This window comes from Lissotriton helveticus, chromosome 7 (genome assembly GCF_964261635.1).
Source record: "Lissotriton helveticus chromosome 7, aLisHel1.1, whole genome shotgun sequence".
Classification (NCBI taxonomy): Eukaryota; Metazoa; Chordata; class Amphibia; order Caudata; family Salamandridae; genus Lissotriton; species Lissotriton helveticus.
The window spans coordinates 1,705,871,424-1,705,891,673 of NC_136068.1; the positions used below are offsets into that span (position 1 = coordinate 1,705,871,424).

Here is a 20,250-nt window from a genome sequence, read left to right on the forward strand (position 1 = left end):
GTAAGACACACTTCTGCCATATGGGTCTGAACAAAAGAAACCAGGTCATATTTAGATCTCTTAGCCGGGCTAATCCAAGGACTTTAGTTATGCGGTCCCGGTAGCGTATAGCTAGGATCGTTTCTTCCATTGTTGCTGGAGTCTTGTCTGTGACATGGCTTGCCATAACGAAGCAAGAGTAGCAAAAATAAAATCTCTGCTACGAGTCCCAACAGGAGTGGAAGTCCGCCAAAGATGGAATGGACGAAATTTGGAAAAATACCCAGGACTGCTTTGAATGGGGTTAACAGTCCAGAAAAAACGGTCTTAAATACACTCGCGATACCATTTGTATCAGAAATAGTTAAGATTTCGTTTAGCATTTCTGCGAAGTGTAGGGGGCAATTTGTTGATAACAATGCATGTATCTCTCCCGTTGTCCTTGCAACTTGGAGATCATACGTTTCTTTTGATGACGTCAAATGGGTTGGCGTCTGTAGGAGCACAGTCTTCATTCTGCTTAAAGTATCAATTCGAATAGAAGAGATTTTCAAACTGGGCCATAACCTTCCCTCCCTGTCTGGGGTGTCATTCGGGAACAATACTCGCTCACAGCAAATGACCATGGAAGTCACGCTTACCAGATAAGGTTTTCCTGGCAGCAAGCCACAACATCTGTGATCTACAATTAGAATGTAACTCCCGTTAGAAAGTCTTTTAAAGAATGGTTCTATTTGTGTTGCAGGTGTGCCGAGCTGGTGACATGAAAGGTTATTTGAAGTTCCTTCACAGGCCCCATGTAAATTTATACCTTTACACAGAAGTATACCACTTAGTGATGTCTCACAATTATTACCACTAAGAAATACACTCTGTCCTTTATTACTGTAACATGTGTGTGTATCAGGTAAGTTCCATGTTGACTTAATGTATCCTTTACCCAACCTTTCATACTGGCCTGCCTGTAAATATTCTTGACAGTATCGAAACTGGAAAGCTGTTATCGGAATGGTTATTATCCCATGTATTATCCATTCAATGACAGGTCGTTCTGACATTGTCAATGGTAATCTCTCAAGTTTTTCAATGCTCAGAATTGTATACTCTGCATCCTTTTGTGCCAAACTGATTTGTGTATCAGTAAGGTTAAAGATACTGAATAATGACGTTGTGTTGATTAAACGCCAAGGCACATAGCCTGAACGCAGATTTTGTAACGTCCAGCCAAGCTGTACAATAGAACGTAATTGGGACTGACCGTGTTGTAACATCAGTAAGTCTTGTTCTATTATATATCGATTGCAGATGATACAATACTGTCCAGTGAATATATTCTGGAAGACAGAGTCATTAACCCATTGTCCACAACAGAAAGTGATTTTTCCAAATTAACACGGTCAATTTCCCGTATTTTCTCTGCTGTTTCAATTTGAGTTACTTTCCAAGCTTCGTTGAAAGCTGCATATATAGAGGCCGCTATGAAACGTTTTTGACGCTGTTTGCGTGGTTCCATAATGAAATCACGCAAGTCAGCACCTTCTTTAAGTAAAGTCAAGTGTTGCTTAATTTCTGCCAGTGTGGATGTTTGTAGCCATTCGAGGCAGAGTTTCCCTACACTGTAAGTAGTTACAATCCCTGCATGTTGTCTCTGGGAGTATCTAGGGTCTGGCCTGGTCAATGTGAACCCCTGATTTTTGTTCAGGAATCTATCTTGACAGTTATTTGTGTCTGTGGGCCAGATCAACCATTTCTTCCAATCAGGATGTGTTCTGTTTTGGTTTAAAATATGGGATACGTCTATCTCAACATCTGTAGTGCTATTACTGTCAGGTGTTGGTTTTGGAATAGACGGTTTGTTTAAGTCTTTAATTTTGGCTAGGCCAAGACAGGTTGTCTGTTGAATGGTATCATTCAAAAATATAATTTGTTCTGGGATCATGCAGGCTCTAAATAATGATTCTATACCTTGCACTTGCCAATCTTTTGTACCCCAGATTGTCTTCGTTTCAATATTATTGTTCCAGAAATCAAAACCGAATGTTTTCATTTTTTCAAAAAATGTCTCTGAATAGATTAATTTTGTGTTTGTAAGCATGGTTTTCATTCCTGTCTTATTTAACAATTTGAAATAAAATGTTTCTGGATCACTTGTGTTAAACCCTGAGAAATAAGAACATTTTTCATAAAATGTTTTTGAACTGCCTTTTGGTGGAGTTGCACAATGTTCCCATTGGTTATAATTAAAAACATTTCTAGGTTGAGCAGATTTATGCAGATATTGGTGACCATAGTGGTTGTAACAATACATCTGGTCATAATTAGATGAACCCTGTAAATATTCATGTTCTGTAAATGTAGCTGACATCACTAGATCTGACATCATATCATTAATACTTTCAAAGTCCGAATCATCAGTGAATGTGCTCGGTTTTACAAAGTCACTTAATGAAATCTTGAATTGATAAGGATACTGTAGGAGCTCAACCGGACCATAGATTTCGTAATCAGTTTTGTCCCATGCTATCCCACCGGGTATAGGATTGGCTGCGAAGTTTACTGACGAAAGTTCTCTTTTCTCGATGTGTGAAGACTTGTGTGGTTTTAGGACCAAGTTGATATTCTGACTTGCTGTGTCCATTGTAACATATTTTCCTTCAATGAAATGTCCCAAGCATAGTACCATGATGAGCCAAAGTATGAGGATGAATACTCCTAGTGCCACCCAAAGTTCAATCCATGGAGAAATCAGATATGTTTCTTGTAGTTGGTGAGAGAGTTCCTTTGCTTTATCTTTGAAAGTTTTTCTTGTTGGCTGTTCCTCAGGTTCACTTGGATCCTCAGAGAAATCATCGAAGTTGATGAAGTAGCCAGATGCTGTTCTGTCAATTGTTTCAATTGCTTCTGGATTCCTTTTTGCTTTTTGAATTTTCATTGTTTCATTAGCATAGTCTGTGGATACATCATTGTAGACTGGTGTTTCTTGATGTAAGATTTTGATTTGGGTTTCAAGAGGTTTAAGTTCCATGGCTTTGTTGCATAGTCCTTGTTGATTCACTGTAGGTTTATCAATTGTGATTAGTCTCTCAGTTTGAACCTCTGTATTTGTAGCAAACTTTGGTGTTCTACTACTTCTTGGGAGTCCACTTGGCCTACTACTTGTTATCGGCCACATGATTGTGGTTTAACCAGGTCGATGGATACAACTCGGTTCTCCTTTTTACCAGAAAGGGGCGGTAATACTACTGATCTTGTCCCGTTGACAGACAAGACAGGTACTGCTTTTCTGTAAGAAGGCCCAAATTCCTTCTTTACCGCGATCTTCTCTCTGACCAGATCCCCGATTTTTGGAATCCAGACAGGCCTTGCTGGGACAGGTGGTTTCTCTTCAGTGGCTGTTGGCTGTTGCTTCAACTTTATGTTGCTCAGGTCTTTTCTCCTTTCGTTTAAGTCCTGTAAAATAGCCAAACGATCTTTAATATCAAAGTATTTTTCTTTAACCACTGAAGTTTGACTATCGAGGTTCTGGATTAACATTCTAGTCCCAAACAATAGTTCGTACTGACTGAGACCTCTCAGAGAATTACTTGGCAGATTATTAAGACTACGTTGGACACTTATTAAATGTTTGACCCACCCAGCTCCCGAACCTAATACCTTTGCCGTTATAGATTGCTTTATGCCTTGGCTTTTTCTTTACACCATCCCATTTCCCTCAGGAAGGAAGTGACAAGAGTCCCGCAAAGCAGTGCCCATGCTGGCCATGCCCCCCCATAAGCTCGAGAGCTAAAAGCAGGACATTGGTCAGAATGTAGCATGCTCCATGCGTATATGCCATTTTAGACTCCCAAATCTTTATATAACAGTTCAGACGTCAGCCGAGAGCTGGGGTCTACATTTTAAGTGATCATAGTCTCTATATGTTAATTTGACGCAATAATCATACTGGGTTTTATATATTTATTGTTTTAATCCCGTCTTGAGCGAAACGCCATGGTAAAACACCGTCCCGGTCGCCACTGCGATCTCTGTTGCAGTTTGGACAGTTTTTTGCAAATGTGTGATGTTGCAGACTCATTCCTGGCCACCAGTATGTGGATTGCAATTCTTCTAGAGAATCTTTAAGCTTGAGGTGTCTAAGACCCTCACCCATATGTGCGTCTGCTATTAACAAGCCTCTCCTGTTCGTGTTTGGAATTACTCTATCCCCCACTCCAGGGATTTGAGCAAAAGGAACGGAGTTTGCATCGATTATGTATGTATAATTGAGTGGATATGTGATGAGTAGCGCTGAGCAGTCCCCTTTTGATGACGTTTTCACCGCCAGCATTGTTTCCCCGTCAATGTATTTTCCTGAACGCTTTTTTGTAGCTACGGGAGCCGATTTAGTTGCTTCCGCTGTGGCTGTCTCAGCCAATGAATTCCCTGCAACGTGAACGCCATCACGCTGATGACTCAGTGAGTGTATCACGTGAGTCTTTGGTAGTTCTTTCTGTAAAAGAACTACTTGTTCCCAAAGCGATTTTTGCTTGATTGTGGCACCTGTGTCATCTTTGTAACCGTTTTGAATCCATTTCTGTAAATCGTTATTGTATGATTTGACGCAGTAATACGAATCGCACACTATTAGTGTCGGGAACTCGCGATCGGCATTATCCAGCGCCATTTTTAACGCTATTATTTCAGTTTGTTGTTCTGAATTATTTTCCACTGAGTGTGTTTTTGTAAACAGAGGTTTCAATTTACCTCCGCACCCCACGTCTTTTACAATCTCGCATGTGGCGTTGTAGGCTTGCTTTCCCCAAACTGAGGGTTGAGCATGTCCGTCTGTATATATTACACAGGCGTATTGTCGTATGGGCAGAATGTCGATTGGCAGAGGGTATTCTCTTTCATATTCTAGATTTTTTAATTTTTTCATGTTCGGTCCAAAGTAGTAATTTACTTTGTCTGTAGCAAGGGAATTTTCCCATTGTAACCATTTTGGATTTAATGCCACGGTAGTTAGATTACACGGGCTTGTTAATGCCTCAAAAGCTGATTCTGCTGTTACAACAGTAATCCTTCTGCCTTGGGCCTGGGCTCTTTCCTTTGCTATAGCTGTTTGAACCGCATGTACAATGTTTATCTTTATACTGAATGTTTTCTCAGCTTCTGAGTACAAATGTGATTTGTATGCTATTGGTACCGTTTCTCCCTCATTAGAGGTTAGGTATGTGTATCCGCATCTTCCTGGGATGACTCGAATCACAAGGTTTCGTGTGTTATCGCGTGTTTGTAGTTATGTTTTAACTAACATGTCTGTTTGTAAAGATCTCAAAATTTCTGTGTGTTTTTGAGTCCAATTGATTCTTTTAAAATCTGGTTTTATTAGGTCATAGAGAGGTTTAACCCTCTCTGCGTAATTTATAATGTAAGTTCTTCCGAAATTCAGGAAACCTAGAATTGATTGTAAGTTTTTCAGCGTTCTTGGTGCTTGGATTACAGCACATTTCTCTAGGAAATTGTCTGCCAGGCTTTTGCCTTCACTTGATAATTCATATCCTAAAAATAGGACAGTCAGATGGGTAATTCTTGACTTTTTGAAGTTGAATTTGAAACCCTCTGCTGCGAACCCAAGTATTATGGTGTTCACTCTTTTCAAGTGAGTATCCAAGTCATCATCTGTTAGATAGATGTCGTCGACATAAGATAATGCCTCATCATCATACATTTGTAGTAACTCTGTTACTCTCGCTGAGAATAATCCTGGGCTGTTCTTGAACCCCTGGGGCAAACAACAGAATTTTTCTGCGAGCCATTTATTGAGAAAGCGGTCAAATATCTGCTTTCAGGTGCTATATTTTGACAAAGGAATCCATTAGAGATGTCTAATGTTGTTTTGTATTTTTTGCGCACTATGCTATTCATTAGTGCTGCACTGTGTGAGTTTTGTACTGCAAAGGTTTTGCAGCATGAGTTAAGGTGTCTGTAGTCCAAAACTAGACGATATGAATCATCTGGTTTGGAGACAGGAAACAAAGGATTGTTCATTTGTGAGGTGCAAGTTTCAATCACCCCTTGGTATTCAAGTTGATCTAAGATCTCCCTGACCTGTTTTTTAGCTTCTTGCTTAATTGGGTACTGCCTCTGTGCAGTTGGTTGAGATTTTAACTGGATTTTGTGAGGAGGTGAGTCCTCATCCCATCCTACGTGGTTTTTATATAATGCAGGAGTGTGGGCTACTGCCCACTTTCTTGCAAGTGTATATTTTGTATGTATTGGAATGTGATTTGAGAAGGCAGGCATAATCATTTCTTCGCCATGAGGGCACTCCCTGACAAACTCTGGTGGCCAGTCTTTTTCAGCTAAAAGGATGTCATAGCCTTTGGAGAGGTTATCCCAAAATAGACCCCTTATTTCCTAGTCTTATCTCCCTCTATACGTAATGTTATTTCGTATATTTTATGAGGTTTGCTAACTCTGGTATCGGCAGTTTCCACCTGAATGTATTCATTCGTGTCCACTGTCTCCAGATAATTCATCAGGATCTTGCGAGCTATGCTCACTTCTGCTGCGCTGTCTAGCATTGTCTGAGCCCACTCTCCATTTTTCAGCTGTGTCCTCAGGATCCTCGGCATGTTTGATTACTTTAATACTGGCTACCTTCTTCTTTGGAAATTTTAACTTTTTATTTTGATGAGCAGGTTCCTTGTCTTTGGACTTGACGTGCTCTTCCCTGTGTTCTGACCGTCCTCTTCTTTCCGATTTCTGCGAGGAAGTCTGAAAAGATCGAGAGGGACGTGTATCAATATCTTGATATCTATCAGGTTTCTTTAAATTATCCCTATTTCTAAGGTTGTATTTTTTCTCAGAGGGCTCCCTCTGGGGAGACTTGTGTCCTTGGTCTGGAGATCTTTCTCCCCGCCGAGGAGACCTTCCTCTGGACTGGAATTTTTTCTCTTTGGGAGTGGATTGTTTATTTCCATCCCAGCACTTTTTTGGAGTGTTTAGATTATTTTTAATAAATACTTTTTCAGGATTTTCAGTTAGTTGGGGTTTCACTGGTTTGCCACCCAAACTATCTCTTCCTAGTTCTTCATAGGATTTTTCTATGATTCTGGCAAGTTCAAATGGTTGGTCTGCTATATCTGTTTCTTTCAACCTCTGGCGGATCGCCACAGTTGCTGCTTCCCCCTTTATGTTGGCTAGTAATATTGCCGAGACCTGTTTGAAATCTTTCAGTAATTTCATACCAAGAGTTAAAGCAGGTTCTGGACCGTATTCATTTTGAATTTGTTTTAGCACCTCTGGTATTACCGCCATGGACGGAACACCATGTGTTTTCGTGTAAATGGAAGCAAAGACTGTTCCCCAAGTGTCACAGTCCTCCACATGTGGTGCGATTCCCATTGGAAGACAGATAGTCAGAATTCTGTGTTTCTCAACAGGGGTGGTATCCGGAAATACCACCTCTATTTGAGTTATTTTTTGTGCTAACCAGAATGGAATTTCTTCCCGTTTAATGGGTACTTTACCTAGACAGGACTGTATGTTCTGTGGTGTGATTTTATTTGTGTTTCCCTGATGAGGGGTCAGCTGTGGAATTTTAATAGCTGTTTGGACTGTTGAAGTCCGCATTACATATTGGACTAATTGTCTGTGTATTTCAATCAGTTGTTTTAACTGTGCTAAAAGTTCTGGTATTGAAATTTTTTCAATGTCTGGATGTGGTGTGTAGCTGGCTAGAACCGGCCACATTGCTCCTGGTCTACCTAGTGGACCGAGCCTGGTGATGTGATCATTATGTTTTAGGGCGCCTTTAAACCAGAGCAGGTGCTCTTGGTATTTGAGTGGTATTTCCACCTCCTCGAAAGGAGTGTACTCATCCGGTGGTTCCTCTATTTTGTAATAGTGGAACTCCTTTGTTACAGCGTTTGCTGCTGGAAAGTTTATCCATGAATAGAATACCTCTGTCTGCCGATATTCATGTGCCTCAATTACGAATATGACTGTACCACCTCTTAGTGTTAGTCCATTTTCTATAAGTTTAAGTGTTATAGTTTTTTTTATGCTGACCGGGATGATTATTGCATCCGGGTCTTCCTGTAGGAGACTTCTGTCATCCGCTAGGAGTTGAGCTGCTATTCTAGCTGTCTCCCTCTCTTCTTCAGTTTCTGACATTTTTACTGACAGAAGGGTTTTTGTTGCAGATCAGGTTTCCAAGGAAACAAAAATTAGGTGCACAATGTTTTGGAACAGTGTATTCTTCAACGTTGAATAAACCAAAAACCATACATAGGAGTCTCCTCCTACTAAGTTTGGCGGATTTAACCTTTGACCCACTCCAGACGTCTTTGGAGTATTTATGGGAAAAAGGGTCTGTGTGAAAAAGCACGACTGAGTTACTCTAATGCCTTGCGTTAGATTTATCACCTATCCAAACCGTTGGGCGCCATGTAGTGTAGTTCCTATTATCCCAATAGGCTCTGAACATTGGAATAATATCTTCAATAGTATAGACGTAGGACAGAGGTTAACTAGGTCTTCTACTGACGATATTAGACTTAAAGTTTTGTGTGCCAGCTAGCTCAGAGTTCACTAGAAACTTTCTCGAATAGGCAAGGAGGAGTTTAACCTCCCTGGATAGACAAGAAGGGATTTAGTTTCTGACAACCATAGAACATGACAACTTTGCTCTCCCTGATCAAGAGTATATCTCCAGAGTTGTGTGAAAATAAAAGACAACTATTTTACTCAGTCAGTACGTGCATACTTAGTTCCACCAGATTGTAGAGAAAGAAGAGATGGGCGTGTTCAATAAAAAGGTGTTATTTATTGATCAGTACAAACAACAGTGTGGATCCCAGTCATGGGACCCTGGGGCCTAGCTCAGTTCAGGTGTATGATTGATTCGAACCCTACGCCTTCAAGAAAGAGAAATTTCTTTCTGGTGTCCCCTCACTCACCGGGGTTGCCCCACGGTGACATGCTTCATCATTGGGGCCCTCCCAGTTCTCTACAAAAAGGGGCATGCTGCGACTCGCGAACTACGCAGGAGCACTGTTAGTGTGAATGACTATGTGTGGTGCGAAAAGAATAAGTGGAGTGGGTGTGTGTGTGTTAAAAATACCATACTTAGTGGGCCTAACTGTTTTATTGAGCTCCTATGCAGGTATATTAAAAGTGGGGTTGATGTCACTGTAGGACAACCTATAATGTGGTTGACTCAGTGATCAATATGGTCGACATGTTTCATGCTACCCCTAGCACTTCATCGGGACCATGCAGGGACCAGCCCTGCATATGCCACTCCTAAATCCCATTCGTTGGGATCGTGAATATTATAACAATATTAAAGTGAATTCATGCATGCATTTATTTTAAAATACATACGTTCCTCTCAATTAGTGGGTTCTGTAAAATAAAACATATTGTTAATAACAAATCTTCCCCGAGGGAAGATACACATAGTACATTTGCATGCCACTCGCATACTGTGTTACGAAGGATGGTTGGCGCCATATCGGCGCGTGCATGCTTTCCATTAGTCCAAATAGTCGTGAAAATGTTCATGAATTCACACACATAAACAAGACAGGACTTTTGTGACCAAACAATAGACATAACAACACATAATAGGTACACAGAAAGGATTTCAATAGTTACTTATAGAAGCGAAAATTGACGCTTCATGGTCACGCTGGGGGTCAATTTCACTTATGGGATACACTGCTGCAAAAAGATGATAGATATATACAGTGCCCATTAGATCGAAATTACGCTTTGATCATTGAGTTTAGAAAAAATGATCACCTTGTTACTCGGACTCACAATGTCCATTCACTCAGGGTTAATGTACTTACATCCTGTCTTGTGAAATCGCGCTTTGCTACCTACTCGGCATCTCCCCGGACCGCATCTTACCTGGCCAAAGCCGGCGCGTTGGTTTTGTTTGTTTCTGTACCGGCACTGAGACGGAAACGCCCTCGGCAACTAGACCCGTGCGAGCTTAGCGGCCATATTGGAAGTATGTCTTTTGGGATTGTATTTAGAAACAGATGACGGTGGTCTTTGTCAGTGTTAGCGCTAATGGCATGAAATGGGTAGAAAAGGGAAAATAAAGACTCAGAGCTAAAACTAGACGCTCTATTGTCTCATAATATGTTTATATTCATTTTTAACAAAAAACGGAAGGGTTATTGTTCGTTTTTTGAAACAATACCTCCCACAACCAAAATGAAAAAAACTTTTGCGGTCTTGCTCTATATTATTAGAACAATACCAGAAATAAATTTAACGTCATGATATGGTTTCAGGGAAAATATATTAGCGTTTAATTGGTTCAATTGTTCTTCAGGATCATTAATGAAGGTGTATGATTTCTTGGTCATTTATCTTGTCCCACAACAGTTCAGAATTACATTAAGGGCTCCATTTGATTCAAATTCAAGTGGTTATAGTGTTTACAGGGCGGATTCCGTCTCTGGGATAGGTCATAGTTCTCAGCGACCAATTCTCGGCATAAGACTGTGGTTAGATATTGATCATAAAAAAGCCCCCCACGGAATATCATCGTTCAATCCAAGGGTGTCTGTACGTAGTCTAAACACCCATCGTTGTTCACACTCATGGAGAAATCTTTCTTGATTTTCTTTGGTTTTTGCAGTCTCTAACACTACCCATCTCATGTCATTGGGAGTGTGATTTGTTTCAATGAAATGATTCGTCATTCTTGTTGTTGTCCTTTTGCACCTAATCGTGCTGCGGTGTTCAACTATCCTTGTACTCACTTTGCGTGTCGTCATCCCGATGTAATGCAAATTGCACGTACACGTAATCATGTATACAACCCCACTGGTATTGCAGTTAGACATCTGTCTCAATTCCCAGTTGGTACCATCATTGAAAGTCACCATTTTCGTGGTTGATGTTAAGTGGCAGACACTGCAGTTGTTGCATGCATAATGACCAGTTGGTAGAGATTGTTGTCTGGTTGGAGGATGGTTGGATTTCGGACGAGTATGTACCAGATGATCTTTCAAATTCCTTGCTCGGCGGTGGCTGAACATTGGGATTGGTATCGTTAGTTCGCCACTATTGACGATAGGCCAGTGTTTCTTCACAATTTTAGTTACTTGGTCTGATACTTTGGTGAAAGTAGTGATGCAGATTGGTCTCTTGTTCTCAGTAGTGTCTTTCACCTTGGGTTCCAAGAGTGCATCCCTGTTGTTGTTGGATGCCCGTTTATTCGCCTTTCTTACTATCTTCTTAGGATAGTTACGTGCTTGTACTTTTTTACTCAAATCTTCAGCTTGCACTCTATCGTCCTCTTTATTTGAACAATTTCTCCTCAACCTAAGGAATTGACCGAAGGGAAGATTCTGTCTCAAATGTTTTGGATGAAAGCTATCATATGTAAGCAGGCAATTCCGTGCAGTAGCTTTGAAATGTGTCATGGTCTTCAAAAGGCCATCCTCTGCCATGATGTTAAGATCCAGGAACACCAGTTGGGATCTACTGAGGGTTATGGTGAATTTCAGGAATCTGTCCTGTTGATTTAGCCATTCGAAAAAGGTTCCTGCCTCTTCTTCAGTTCCTTTCCATATTACCAGGACGTCATCGATATAACGTTTCCACAATGTGATATGATTCCTGTAGGGGTTGTTCTCATGTAATATTTTGGTCTTCTCAAGATGGTGAACATAGAGTCCTGCTAGACTTGGCGCAAATGTGCTTCCCATACTCGTCCCATGCAGTTGACGGTATAGGGTGTCCTCAAATCTAAAAAAAAATTCGGTAAGTGCCAAGCGACAACATTCTAGCACCACATGTCTTGGGGTTTTGTAATCCCAATGGGAGTCAAACAGTACCTCCTCGAGAATTTCAAGGGTTTCACGGTGGGGGAGGCTTGTATACAAGCTCTCCACGTCAAGACTTATAAGTATGTCAGATGTAGGTTCAAAGGTTTGTTCCTTTAGTAGGCAGAGTACATCTTTTGTGTCTCTTAAATAGGTATCCGTTTTCTGTACTAGTGGCCTTAAAAAGGCATCTGCAGCCGTTGGGACTTGGTTTTGTCCCAACGGCTAATGTTGACAAATTTAAATTATGCTGTGAATTGAAAGAGTTTATAAGAAAAATAAAACTCCAAGTCTTTTTTAAAGACCAAACAAGAATGGACGCCACAGATACAGGTCTGAAGAAAAAGTCTACCTTTATTCCACCCGCAGCCAACTTACCAGTCGAGATTCTAGCTTTTGAGAAAGCTATAATGAAGGAAATAAAAGATCTGGATCCACGAACAGTAAAGGTGTTTCAAAACACTAGTAACCAAGAAATTCAAGCCATCCAGGAATTATCAAACGAAAGCAGGATAGTAATCAAACCGACGGATAAGGGTGGCGCTATTGTGTTACAGAACACTACTGATTACAGAGAGGAGTGTCTCCGTCTCTTGGGTGACTCCAGGAATTACACTATCATCAAGGATGATCCAACTGAACGTCTTAGGATATCCATAGCATATCTCATTGAGGAATCCCAAGCAAACGACTGGGTGAGCAAAAAAGAAACGGAGTTTCTGGTAAACACCAAACCAGTGACCCCATACTTTTATACTATCCCAAAAATACATAAGAGCCTAACCAAACCACCGGGGAGACCCATAGTTTCGGGCATTGGGTCGATCCTCGAACCGCTTTCTAAATTTGCAGATGCCTTTTTAAGGCCACTAGTACAGAAAACGGATACCTATTTAAGAGACACAAAAGATGTACTCTGCCTACTAAAGGAACAAACCTTTGAACCTACATCTGACATACTTATAAGTCTTGACGTGGAGAGCTTGTATACAAGCCTCCCCCACCGTGAAACCCTTGAAATTCTCGAGGAGGTACTGTTTGACTCCCATTGGGATTACAAAACCCCAAGACATGTGGTGCTAGAATGTTGTCGCTTGGCACTTACCGAAATTTTTTTTAGATTTGAGGACACCCTTTACCGTCAACTGCATGGGACGAGTATGGGAAGAACATTTGCGCCTAGTCTAGCAGGACTCTATGTTCACCATCTTGAGAAGACCAAAATATTACATGAGAACAACCCCTACAGGAATCATATCACATTGTGGAAACGTTATATCGATGACGTCCTGGTAATATGGAAAGGAACTGAAGAAGAGGCAGGAACCTTTTTCGAATGGCTAAATCAACAGGACAGATTCCTGAAATTCACCATAACCCTCAGTAGATCCCAACTGGTGTTCCTGGATCTTAACATCATGGCAGAGGATGGCCTTTTGAAGACCATGACACATTTCAAAGCTACAGCATGGAGTTGCCTGCTTACATATGATAGCTTTCATCCAAGACATTTGAGACAGAATCTTCCCTTCGGTCAATTCCTTAGGTTGAGGAGAAATTGTTCAAATAAAGAGGACTATAGAGTGCAAGCTGAAGATTTGAGTAAAAAATTACAAGCACGTAACTATCCTAAGAAGATAGTAAGAAAGGCGAATAAACGGGCATCCAACAACAACAGGGATGCACTCTTGGAACCCAAGGTGAAAGACACTACTGAGAACAAGAGACCAATCTGCATCACTACTTTCACCAAAGTATCAGACCAAGTAACTAAAATTGTGAAGAAACACTGGCTTATCGTCAATAGTGGCGAACTAACGATACCAATCCCAATGTTCAGCCACCGCCGAGCAAGGAATTTGAAAGATCATCTGGTACATACTCGTCCGAAATCCAACCATCCTCCAACCAGACAACAATCTCTACCAACTGGTCATTATGCATGCAACAACTGCAGTGTCTGCCACTTAACATCAACCACGAAAATGGTGACTTTCAATGATGGTACCAACTGGGAATTGAGACAGATGTCTAACTGCAATACCAGTGGGGTTGTATACATGATTACGTGTACGTGCAATTTGCATTACATCGGGATGACGACACGCAAAGTGAGTACAAGGATAGTTGAACACCGCAGCACGATTAGGTGCAAAAGGACAACAACAAGAATGACGAATCATTTCATTGAAACAAATCACACTCCCAATGACATGAGATGGGTAGTGTTAGAGACTGCAAAAACCAAAGAAAATCAAGAAAGATTTCTCCATGAGCGTGAACAACGATGGGTGTTTAGACTACGTACAGACAACCTTGGATTGAACGAGGATATTCCGTGGGGGGCTTTTTTATGATCAATATCTAACCACAGTCTTATGCCGAGAATTGGTCGCTGAGAACTATGACCTATCCCAGAGACGGAATCCGCCCTGTAAACACTATAACCACTTGAATTTGAATCAAATGGAGCCCTTAATGTAATTCTGAACTGTTGTGGGACAAGATAAATGACCAAGAAATCATACACCTTCATTAATGATCCTGAAGAACAATTGAACCAATTAAACGCTAATATATTTTCCCAGAAACCATATCATGACGTTAAATTTATTTCTGGTATTGTACTAATAATATAGAGCAAGACCGCAAACGTTTTTTTCATTTTGGTTGTGGGAGGTATTGTTTCAAAAAACGAACAATCACCCTTCCGTTTTTTGTTAATAATGAATATAAACATATTATGAGACAATAGAGCGTCTAGTTTTAGCTCTGAGTCTTTATTTTCCCTTTTCTACCCATTTCATGCCATTAGCGCTAACACTGACAAAGACCACCGTCATCTGTTTCTAAATACAATCCCAAAAGACATACTTCCAATATGGCCGCTAAGCTCGCACGGGTCTAGTTGCCGAGGGCGTTTCCGTCTCAGTGCTGGGACAGAAACAAACAAAACCAACGTGCCGGCTTTGGCCAGGTAAGATGCGGTCCGGGGAGGTGCCGAGTATGTAGCAAAGCGCGATTTCACAAGACAGGATGTAAGTACATTAACCCTGAGTGAATGGACATTGTGAGTCCGAGTAACAAGGTGATCATTTTTTCTAAACTCAATGATCAAAGCGTAATTTCGATCTAATGGGCACTGTATATATCTATCATCTTTTTGCAGCAGTGTATCCCATAAGTGAAATTGACCCCCAGCGTGACCATGAAGCGTCAATTTTCGCTTCTATAAGTAACTATTGAAATCCTTTCTGTGTACCTATTATGTGTTGTTATGTCTATTGTTTGGTCACAAAAGTCCTGTCTTGTTTATGTGTGTGAATTCACGAACATTTTCACGACTATTTGGACTAATGGAAAGCATGCACGCGCCGATATGGCGCCAACCATCCTTCGTAACACAGTATGCGAGTGGCATGCAAATGTACTATGTGTATCTTCCCTCGGGGAAGATTTGTTATTAACAATATGTTTTATTTTACAGAACCCACTAATTGAGAGGAACGTATGTATTTTAAAATAAATGCGTGCATGAATTCACTTTAATATTGTTATAATATTCACGATCCCAACGAATGGGATTTAGGAGTGGCATATGCAGGGCTGGTCCCTGCATGGTCCCGATGAAATGCTAGGGGTAGCATGAAACATGTCGACCATATTGATCACTGAGTCAACCACATTATAGGTTGTCCTACAGTGACATCAACCCCACTTTTAATATACCTGCATAGGAGCTCAATAAAACAGTTAGGCCCACTAAGTATGGTATTTTTAACACACACACACCCACTCCACTTATTCTTTTCGCACCACACATAGTCATTCACACTAACAGTGCTCCTGCGTAGTTCGCGAGTCGCAGCACGCCCCTTTTCGTAGAGAACTGGGAGGGCCCCAATGATGAAGCATGTCACCGTGGGGCAACCCCGGTGAGTGAGGGGACACCAGAAAGAAATTTCTCTTTCTTGAAGGCGTAGGGTTCCAATCAATCATACACCTGAACTGAGCTAGGCCCCAGGGTCCCATGACTGGGATCCACACTGTTGTTTGTACTGTTCTTTAGGAGGACAACCTAGTCTCATCTATCCTACTTCTCCCCCTGTTTCACACATTTATTGATCAGTCTCTTTTTCTCATACAAGTAAAATGAATCGCTACAGTTGCAATACTTAAGGTTAAGTAAAGTGCATACAGTAAAAGCAGGATTATAAAATAATACTGTAAAAGCATTGATATGGTTTCTTAGCCATATGATACTTTAAAATGGATAAAAGATATACATACATATATACATTGACTAATCGTACTCAACTGGTGCTTCTAACTACGCCTACCCCGGTGTACCTGACCTAAGCCTAATACGTGGGAGGGAGTAAGTAAGTAGCAGTTTAAGTTAAGTTTGTTTGCCAAGAATCTGTCTCAAGAATTCTCTGTAAGGGGTTAGTCAGTTCAGTACCTGGGATTTAGAAGGCAGGAGGTCTGGTATCTCTCTCCCAGGACTCGGTATCCCAGTTACCCGCGAAGGTAAGCTGGAAACGCCGGAGGCTGGATTTCTCGGCAGGAGAAAAGACAGCGTCTCTCTCAGCGCGTCAAAAGGGAGGGGGCAGCGTCCGTGGGCTTCCTGCATCAGCTGGGCTCTCCGGCAAGTAGCGCTGCTCCAAGCTCATCACCACCGTGTCTTTGCTTAGGGCAGCGTTGGTATATTTATACCTGAAAGGTGCTGTGTTTGACATAAGGATGGACATAATACGTCAGTAAGGATGTCATAAGAACTGGTCGTTCTTGCATTCTTTACAGGAGTTCTCGAACGAAATCAAAACAATAGCTACGGGGGATTTCCCAGGTCTGCGGGAGGTTTGGTTTGTTTTGAGAACTCGGTGTGCTTTCTAGGGGGCTGGAGGAATAGGGCTTGCTTAATGTGACAGCATGCGCTATGACTTAATCTGAAAACGGGATTCTGTGCCGTTGTATGGATATTAGTGAATTATTAACCGGACAAGGGTCAAAAATAGGAGTATCGATATAGGTACCTAGATAAACACACTACACCATGATGGCCATAACATAGGCCTGTCTCGCAGATTGAGGTCTTGTTTGAGCTTTTCATCACCAAGAAGTAAGGCATCAATAATTTAAGAGCTTGCCCTGAAGAAACAGCTCATAACTGCAAAACACGGTTGGCTGTAGTGACCTCTAGCAGTTAACAAACATACAGGAACAGGACTAAGGTAAGAAGAGTGTTGCCAGTTGTTGACTGCTAGTGAGATATGCCAATTCTGCGAGCAAAGGAGGGCCCAGATACTAATTGAAGTACAATACTTTTTACCATTCCACAAACTCAAAGAATTGCTTTGCAATAGGCGAAGAATATAGGACTGTGGCAGGGGAGTTTCACTTTTGTGTGCAGGAGCAGGATTGCAAGATGGTGGCAAGAGCAGAGTGAGTTCAGTTGAGGATGTAGAAAATAGCCATAAATGGGTACTATGTCTGAGGGATGAGTTGGGGCATAATGAGGAAGGAACTGCCCAAGTCAGACTACTGCATTAATGGAGGGACATTACTTTAATGGTGGACTGAGACTCAATATTCACCTTTTTTCTGGAATACATTTTTTGGGGAAATGTGGCCTATGGTAGTTGGGAATGGAAGGACATTGACCAAAAGGTGTGTGAAATTAGTACATGGATTTTGGTGGCCTTATATGAGCAGAAAGTGTGTTACATGGTTGGTCTATTTCTGGCCATGGACGGACCTCCTATTTTGTGATGAGTCTACCAATATGACCTACGCATCATCATCCATGCTGTGTGCTTGGTCAGGTGGTAGTGGTGGAAGACACAAATTTCTGTGAGATTTTATACAATGCCAAGTTTGTGCCCCAATCCAAATTGGCTACTCTTACAGGGTATGTACATAAGATGTTCCTGAGGAAATCTGCTGATCCTGCCAGGCACGGAGCCAGATGGGTGTAATTGTTTTATCATGAAAAAAGGCAAGGCATGCTTAGCGAAATGGTAATTGAAGGGGTCATTGAGCCATTGGAGGCTTCCAAGCATCTGTGCAGGGTGGTCATAACAAAGATTGCTGATTCAAGCCTAAGATTCTGTGTTGATCTCCAATCGCAAAACCAAAACATCCAGATGGACAGTTTCCCCATGACAAGCATATGGGAGACAGTGTTTAATCTCGAGGAGTGTTAGGTACATGTCCAATTTAGATTTAAGGAGTGCCATTTCAGATCAAGATCCCTGATGACTTTAAACCGCTCACTGCTTTCATCATCTTGAAGAGTGTTTATCAGCTCACATTCCTTCGTTTTAGCCTTTCATTTGTTGCCAGTGACTTTCAGAGGATTATGTCTGAAATGTTTGGTGACTCACTTCACTTCTCCTTCCAGGATCACATATTTATTTATGGAAAGGTTGTTGAGGAACACAGTGTCACCTCTCCATAGGTGCAGGACAGATTGCAGAGAGCTGGCTTGACACTTTGCAGGGACAAATGTAAATTCATGGTTGAGGAGGTGGAATACTTGAGTCACATCATTTCTGCTGATAAAGTCAAGCCCTAAGCTAATTTGATTAGAACAATCAAAGACACACCAAATCCATTTGAAAAAGACTAGTTTGCTCTTTCATGATTATGATTGAATACTATTCTAAATATGTTAAAGATTTTGCAGCCAAAATTGAGGAAAGAGGCGCTGACAGTGAATCTCTTACAGATGACTCTCTTAATCCACTTTGGTCCTGTATATCAGCACCACACACTGTTTTGATTTATGGGCACACTATATGACTCTATTAAGCAACCAGTGGCAGCTACCTATGTTATGCCATCTATTAATGTAATAGCTGCACTTTCACAATTGCTTTATTAACCTTCCTGCTTTCACAAATTTGCTTGAAAATGCACGATTTTTCTTCTTTTTTTTCAAAATTTTCTGGGGGGGTAACCCCCCAAACCCCCTTTTGGGGTTCGGGCTCGCTCGCTCCACTCGCTCGCTACGGTGCTGTATGCAAATCACCTTGCGCCCCACCGCTTTCAAATGTCACCCACCGCCCCTGGGAGCCTTTGGCAAAGGCGAGAAGCGCCAATGAGCAGGAGAGGAATCCATCCATCTGATATTTGGAGACGGGAAAAACCTAGGGACAAATGAAAACTAGGGTCGAAGTTGGCAGTTCCAAGTAGAAGTGCCAAGTCCAACTGTGGATGGGTGGAAAAGTACTGAAACACGTGATGTGGGATTCTTGATAGTTATGTGGAATGAAATTAGCGGCCATACTTGGCTTTAGGTAGATTCCTTTTAGACTTTGAAGGGCACACTTCTATTGACAATATCCCTCATAGTGTGGCTTTGTGCAATACATTATTCCTGATCTTGAAGACCTTCTACAGAAATCTCCTCTATGGTGATACCTCTTCTGCTCTATTGGACTCTTTAGGGTTTCCCCTATCATTGCCATTTAGTTCGGACTTAGGTAGGGACTTAGGTTGTATCCATGCATAAGCAAGTGCATTGGAAATCATATACTGGCCATCAGATCCTTTTCTTGATTTTCTGCATTGCTATAACTGAGTTCCTTGTATGCGTTATGCTGTTGAGGTTGAATTTTGTTACACAATTTGGATTGCCAGTAGTGATTCCGTATTAATATAATATGTTCTTGAAAATAACTATGAAATTATAATGAATCTACGTTTAATACCATTTATTGACTTTTGGTCCTCACTGTGTGGCCAAATAGGTTACACTGTAATTTGAACTTTGAATGATGTTAACTCCTTTTTTTCCCTCAGGCATCTTAAATAGGTCTACCAACGGAACTGTGGGTCATTGGCTCAGGGCTCTGGCAGCATCATTGTTTCCTGTGCGGTACTCAGTCTGTGCGTCATTGCAATCAATTAGGTTTCGTATACAGAACCCTTGGAGTTGCAAGTTTTGAAAGAGCGTATGTTTACGAGCATGCCATTTGTTCACCAAACTGCTATACATTGGTTAGCAGCACTAGCACCATCATCTGCTTGTCAGACATTGTGTGTGGGGTTGTGACATTTCTTGCGTTTTGTTGACAGAATAGGATGTGCTGACAGATTGCATTCCAAGCAATGCAGTGAAAGTAAAGCTGTTTAGTGAGAAGCCCTTGTGATCCAAGCCACAAAGTTTTCAGAAGCACATTTTAGCCTCTCTTCCGGACAGACAGCACTGTGATATTGTGAGCATTAATGTAGAATAGCACTACTATTGTGAAGGAAAGACTTTATTTTATTAAAGACACAAAGGTAAATGTTATGCTTATCTTTTCTCACTTTATTACAATAGCTGCAAGCGACACTTCCCAACACACCAGGAACACAAATCAATCAAAAGGAACACAGCATTCAAAGTCAATTCATCGTAATCAGAACACATAAGTGCTTCGGCTAC

General features: G+C 41.3%; 1 protein-coding gene across 1 annotated transcript in view; it reads right to left on the reverse strand.

Annotated features, from left to right (window-relative positions):
• The window catches only part of LOC144769651 (IgGFc-binding protein-like), a 1,105,637-nt gene that overhangs the window by 888,747 nt on the left and 196,640 nt on the right, over positions 1-20,250 (reverse strand). The gene's annotated exons all lie outside the window — the stretch shown is intronic.